The sequence below is a fragment of the Grampus griseus genome (assembly GCF_964374135.1).
Source record: "Grampus griseus genome assembly, chromosome: 3".
Lineage (NCBI taxonomy): Eukaryota > Metazoa > Chordata > Mammalia > Artiodactyla > Delphinidae > Grampus > Grampus griseus.
Window position 1 is genome coordinate 87,882,562 of NC_139019.1, and position 7,419 is coordinate 87,889,980.

At 39.5% G+C, this 7,419-nt stretch overlaps 1 pseudogene across 1 annotated transcript; it reads right to left on the bottom strand.

Annotated features, from left to right (window-relative positions):
* Nucleotides 1-2,085: 2,085 nt before the first annotated feature.
* On the bottom strand, nucleotides 2,086-4,489 carry LOC309820640 (heat shock protein HSP 90-beta-like; annotated as a pseudogene). Its single transcript has one exon. The product of its transcript is annotated as a heat shock protein HSP 90-beta-like (transcript).
* Between the last annotated feature and the right edge of the window lie 2,930 nt (nucleotides 4,490-7,419).

Genomic DNA, 7,419 nt, shown 5'->3' on the forward strand with positions numbered 1-7,419 from the left:
GCATACTTTATTTTATTTTTTTTTTGAAGGGCAAATGTTTTATTTACACACTTATTTAAATACTTCTTTTCCTCAACTGAGTACTTACTGTAATACAGAATACAACTGCTTTCCCCCTCTCAATTGGTATCTTGTTAAATTATACATATGTGTAATTCTATACATCTTTATAACAAGTTTGAGAATGAGATTCAGTAACACTGCCATACCCCTCAAAAGTGCCAGCAAATGGGTGCAAATATTACTGAAATTCATACTACATATTAAACCACATGTTTTCACTTGCATGTTACTGTTAGGATTGGAAGAAAAAAATGGTGAAATTTACTGCAGAAACTCTTAATAGATATAATTTAATATAATATAAACATATTTTTTACTCACACTTGCATAATTGTATAATTTGTTATAAGAATTAAAAATCAGAGATGGTAAATGTAGTTTTCACTGATTCCTTGATTGTTTAATTTATGCTTACTTTCCAAGCTCTATGTGCATTTATAAATTAACTTTTTCTGTGATCTTTTCTCTAAAAACTTTATTATCACTTGCAGAACATGATTGGCATTGTTTTTTTTAATGGGAATTTATTCTTCCAATTCATTCAGATTGGTGGATTTCTCCTCACCATAAATTCTCTACTTAATAAGGTTTATCAAATATTTAAAGTTTTCTCAGATTCATAAGTGAATATTACATATGAATTTTCTGATGTAAAATAAGATTTGACTTCTGGGAAAATGCTTTCCTACATTTGCTACATTCATAGGGCTTTTCTCCTGTATGAATTATCTGATGTCTGAGGAGGTGACACTTCTTGATGAAGGCTTTGCCACATTCAATACATCCATAAGGTTTCTCTCCTGTGTGAATTCTTTGATGAGTAACAAGCACAGAAGTGTTGCCAAAGGCTTTGCCACACACGATGCATCGATAAGGTTTCTCTCCTGTATGAAATCTAGAGTGTTTATAAAGGGATGAACTATACCTGAAGGTTTTCCCACATTCCTTACATTCAAATGAGTTCTCAAGTGTATGTGATTTCACGTGTTGAGTAAAGGAGGAGTTCCAGGTGAATGATTTTCCGCATTGACCGCATTCATAAGGTTTCTCTCCAGTGTGGAGTCTCTGATGGACCATGAGTTGTGCTTTATGTGTAAATGCTTTCCCACAATCACTGCACACAAAGGGTCTCTCTCCATTATGTATTTTCTGATGAGTTGCAAGGTGAGCCTTCCTGCTATAGGCTCTCCCACAGTCGTTGCATTCAAAGGGTTTTTTTCTTGTATGATTTTTTTCATGTCTAATAAAATGAAACTTCGTTTTGAAGGCTTTCCCACATTCACTGCATTCATGAGTTTTCTCCAGTATAACACCTATTACAATTAAGTAAGTCTGAAGTAGGTTGCAAACTCTTCCTATATGACTTACATTTATATGATATTTTTCTTGTAGGATTAAGACTTGTGCTCATATTATAGCCATGAAGTCTCTTCACAGTCAGAATTTTATTGAACATGAACAAAACTGAATTCAAAAAATTGTCTTTGCTTTCCTGGTGCTTGTCTGATTCATCAATAAGTGGGTAGTCAGCTTCTGGAGAGCGCCAACGTGGGTTCTCTCCCTCCACCATCCATGGCTCTTGTCCTTGCTCCACCTTGAAGATCACTATTGTTTTGGTGACTGGACACCCCATTGAGATGAGGTTTCTAAAGTTCTCCAACATCACATCCCAATACAAGGTTCTCTGATCACAGTCAAGCAGCTGCCACTCCTCTGGGGTGAATTCCACAGCCACATCCTGGAGTGTCACTGATTCCCCCTTATGGACCTTGACAAGCTGATTTTTAAATTCACATGGAAGAGAAAATGCTCAAGAATTGCTGAAGACTCTCTAAGTTGACCATTTTTGCAGCTCTTACACAGAGATCTCCGAAGCTCATTATCTTTAGAAGTCATTCCTTCCTGTGATTCTCTGGTCTCTGTTCTGTAGCTGGAGTAAGAGATCTCCTATTTTGCATACTTTAATTTCAGAACAAAACAAACAAAAAAACACAATACACAACATTCAAACCCCATGTCAAATGTGGAAAGGGATAGGGCTTGAGGCCCTTATATCCTGCTTTAGACAGAAGGACAGAAAGAAAATCACTAGACATCAGCAGAAGGAACCAAGTAGGCCAAGGCCACTGGGGCTGCTGCTGGGGGAGCCATGGGGACACTATACAGAGGGAACAAAGTCTGCAGGTAGAAATTCCTAATCTACTTCTTCCATGCAAGAGGCATCCTCATCACCCTCAAGGTGGGGGCGGATCTCATCAGGAACAGCAGTACTGGGTTCCTCTGCTGTCACTTCATCTTCATCAATGCCCAAGCCTAGCTTGATTACGCGGTAGATGCTGTTGGAGTGGGTCTGGGGATCCTCAAGCGAGAAGCCGAAAGAGAGCAGTGCAGTTTCAAACAGCAGCACCACCAGGTCCTTGACGGCCTTGTCATTCTTGTCTGCCTCTGCTTTCTTCCGCAGGGTCTCCACAATGGGGGGGTCAGGATTGATCTCCAGGTGCTTTTTGGCCATCATGTAGCCCATGGTCGAGTTGTCCTGAAGTGCCTGGGCTTTCATGATGCTCTCCATGTTGGCAGTCCAGCCATAGGTACCGTCACGATACAGCAGGTTGAAGACACAAGCCTATTGGAGATTGTCACCTTCTTCACCTTCTTATCCAAGATCTCTTTCATGAATTTGCAGAGGTTCTCAAACTTGGCCTTGTTCTCCTCCATCTTCTTCTTCTCCTCCTCATCCTCAGGAAGCTCCAGGCCCTCCTTGGTAACCGAGACCAGACTCTTCCCATCAAATTCCTTGAGCTGCTGCACACATTACTCATCGATCAGCTCTATCATGTACACCACCTCGAAGCCCTGCTTCCGCATTCACTCTACAAATGCAGAGTTGGCAACCTGCTCTTTGCTCTCACCAGTGATGTAATAGATGGACTTCTGGGTCTCCTTCATGCGAGACATGTATTCTGAGACAGAAGTCATCTCATCTCCAGACTGGGAGATGTGATAGCGCAGCAGCTCAGAAAGGTGTCGCCAGTTAGTGGAGTCCTCATGGATTCCAAGCTTTAGATTTTTAGAGAACGCCTCATGGAATTTCTTGTAGTTCTCCTTGTCTTCTGCCAGCTCCGAGAAGAGCTCAAGGCACTTCTTAACAATGTTTTTATGAATGATCTTCAAGATTTTGCTCTGCTGGAGCATTTCTTGGGAGGTGTTCAGGGGAAGGTCTTCAAAATCAACCACACCACGGATGAAGTTGAGATATTCTGGTATTAACTCATCACAACTGTCCATGATGAACACATGGCAGACATAGAGTTTGATGTTGTTCTTTTTCTTTTTGTTCTCAAAGAGGTCAAAAGTAGCCCGACGAGGGATGAACAGCAATGCTCTGAATTCCAACTGACCTTCTACAGAGAAGTGCTTCACTGCCAAGTGAACTTCCCAGTCATTTGTAAGGCTCTTACAGAACTCTCCATATTCTTCCTGGGTGATGCCATCAGGGTTTCTGGTCCAAATGGGCTTGGTCTTGTCCAGTTCTTCCTGATCAATATATTTCTCCTTGATCTTCTTTGTCTTCTTTTTCTTATCCTTGCCACTATCATCCTCCTCATCTGAGCCCACATCTTCAATCTTAGGCTTCTCCTCATCATCTTTATCTTCCTTGTCTTTCTCACCTTTCTCTTCCTCTGCCTCATCATCACTGATTTCCTTCTCACTTTCCTTCTCCAGATAGAGTGTTATGGGATAACCTATGAACTGTGAGTGCTTCTTCACCACTTCTTTGACCTGCCTTTCTTCTAAGTACTCTGTCTGGTCTTCCTTAAGGTGGAGAATCACTTTGGTACCCCACCCAAGGGGCTAACCATGGTCAGCACGTACAGTGAAGGAACCCCAGCAGAAGACTCCCAGGCATACTGTCCATCATCATTTTGCTTTGTGATCACAACCACCTTCTCTGCCACTAGGTAGGCAGAATAGAAGCCAACACCAAATTGCCCAATCATGGAAATGTCCGCACCAGCCTGAAGAGCCTCCATAAATGCTTTAGTACCAGACGTGACAATGGTTCCCAAATTATTTACAAGATCAGCTTTGGTCATGCCAAAGCCTGTGTCTACCAGAGTCAGGGTGTGCTCCTGGGGGTTAGGAATGATGTCAATTTTCAACTCTTTACCACTGTCCAATTTGGAAGGGTCTGTCAGGCTCTAATAGCAAATCTTGTCCAAGGCATCAGAAACATTACTGATCAACTCCCGAAGGAAAATTTCCTTGTTGGAATAGAAGGTATTGATAATAAGAGACATGAGTTGGGCAATTTCTGCCTGGAAAGCAAAAGTCTCCACCTCCTCCTCTCCATGGTGTACTTCCTCAGGCATCTTAAAGAATAAGAATCGCAGATACTAGAGAGCTGAGCAGGCAAGGACTTACTCAACCTCACTCGCCACAACAGGGGTGGACGGGGGTGACTCAAGAGCTCGGGTGTCTTTTTGACATTAATTATTCCATTAAATTTTTTCAAACCAATTTTTCAATAAGCAATACATGCACATAGAGTTTTAAGAGTTATAAAAATTACATACAGTGAAAAGTAAGCCTCCTTCTTACTCATCTTTAGGGCAACCACTGATACTAACATTCTTTGTATCCTGCTAGAGATATCCTATGCATATATACACACATAAAAAGTCCATCCACTTTTATATACAAACTTCAGCATAATATATTTACATATTTACACCTTGCCTTTTCATATAACAATATACCTTGGAGATCTCTATATTTAGCTATTTTATTGGCTTTTATGGTGGTATAATATTCTATTACAATTCTTAAATACACAAAGGACCTATGACTTTTTAAAACATATTTAAAATGACAAAACATTGCCTTTCCTGGTAATCAGAATACATGGTGGTTTATTTTTCTATTCTTATTTCGAGTATTTTTGTGCAAGAACCTCAATGGAACATGTTTTCTTATGCAAATGGCACACAAATAGAATGTGGTTTCCAGCACTGACACTTTTAGGGAAGTGACTTTGATGTGTTATTTAAACTCTCTGAATATGAGTTTTTTCATTCATAAAATGGGTAGTACATCTCAAAGGATTGTTGGGAAAATTAAATAAACTAGTGAGTATGACACACTTTAGCTCATTATGTGGCACATAGTGCTGTATCTAGAACATTTACATTTATCTGTATATCTATACCTGTATCTATGTTTACACCTATACATGTCTATGTCATGTCTACAAGAATGCCCATATCTTTACTGTATGGAATTGAAATTAAGATGACTGCCTCATCTGTAACCACCCCCATGACTCTCTATCCTTTTTCTATTCTCTATTTTTCTTCATAGCACTTATTGACATGAGTGATGTAGCACACGTGACATTATATTATATATTTACCTACTATCTGTCTGTTTCCACTAGAATATAAGTTCCACGGGAGCAAAGACCTTATCTATTTTATTTACCACTGTGTCCTACAGAGTCTAGAATTGTGCCTGAAACACATAATAGGTACTCAGTAAATATTTGCTGAATGAACGAATAAATTTTATAAATATTTGTTCATTATCTATATTAAATCATACATTGAGCTTGACTCTTACAATTAAAGTTTACATTGAATATTCAGTTTTTATCCTATTAAATATGGTGCATGCTATGTGATAGAATCTTAGAAAAAAAGCAATATGATGTGCATTATCATAACTTCTTGTCAAATAGATAAAATAATTAGTATTGCTAGAATCAGACTGCAGCAGGTGAAGGGGATCTGAGTGATCATGGGTCCAGGTTCCTCAATTCACAGATATAGAGAATTTAGCCAGAGGGGTAAAACTTGAATTTAAAAAAAATGAGTTTTCCCGACTCAGGTACCTTCTAGCACATTAATTTGCCTCTCAAGCACCTATTCTGTGTTCAATACTCTACAAACCACTGTGGGAATCTAGGGGTATAAAACAAGGTCTCTGTCCTCAGGGACCTTATTTGAAAACGTAAGTCTATCACACGTGAACTATTAGAGAAGACCAGGAGATAACACAGTTCTAAAGACCAAAATATGCAGTAAAATAATTCAGAGATAGTCAAGGAAAGGCATCATGGGAGCCACAGATCTTCAGCCAGACTGTGAAAAATGATTTAATTTGGAAGGGAAGTTTGGGAGAAATATTACAGATGAGGAAAATATGTGGAAATGGGCATGAGTGTTTATGAATCGGAGAGAAGGGAAGCAGATGACATATCGCAGAAGTACATGATAGGTAAGTGATGGGAAATACTATTGGACAGGGAGCGAGGGGAAAGGAAAACAAAAGGCCTTCACAACATTCGTTTCTCTCTGATGTAAGAGTTGAGGTTTCTTATTTTAATGGTGAAGGAACTAGAAAGAAATGGAAGGATTTAAAGAGGAAATTGAAGTGTTGAAAGTGGTACTTAAGGCCAGTAGTTGAGGCAATGATGTGCTGAATGGTTTAGGTGGGATTTAGGACAGCTAGAGATATTGGAGGGGAGATATTTTCCTCTTGTACTCTTTTGGTGCTTGCAACTCTCACTTGGAAGTCATGAGACTGGATGCCGTCAACTCCTCTTCATCACTGTCATGTGTCTATTTCCTAATATTACCCTGCCTTGAGTAACTCTGGCAAGCACTACCTTCTCAAAAAAGTCTTCTCTGAACTTGCCAAGTTATTGACTATAATTTCTCCTTTGTATGCCTACTATAATTGGGCATTTCATCTCAATTATTATTTATCACATACTAAATGGGATATTTACCAGTTTTACTCTGAACTCTTTTAGTTCTTATAAGGTCTGATTCATGACTTAATACAGTACCTGACACCAAGAGAGGCTTTATAGGAGTTCATTGAACCGTTGCATTCTTCCTCACCTGAAGTCCTCCCATTCAGTCACCTGCTCCATGGCTGATCCTTCAACCAGGTTAGATCCAGATGAAATCTTAGACCCCTGCATGTTACTACATGAGTAAAACATCATACCATGTTGGTTCTCATACTGCCTTACTCCCTGGTATCCTGTCTCCTAATCCCTCCATCATCTCTCAGGTTATCAGCCTTGTCCTGGCTTCACTTCCTTCCTTCTGGCAGAGATCTATGACACATAAACACTGTTTACCTTGGTCCCTTGTTTTCACTCTACCATCCATGGAGGAGAATCACACAACCAGGTTGATATGGAACCTCTACAGATTCATGGCCTCCAATGTATGCTGATCTTTTATGCTAACTGGAATTTATCCTAATTCTCCTAATCAGCTGTCTTTCTCCATCATTTTGGTGACTATTTCAAGCCTTTATTACTCTCCTCATATCTTTTAACCACCA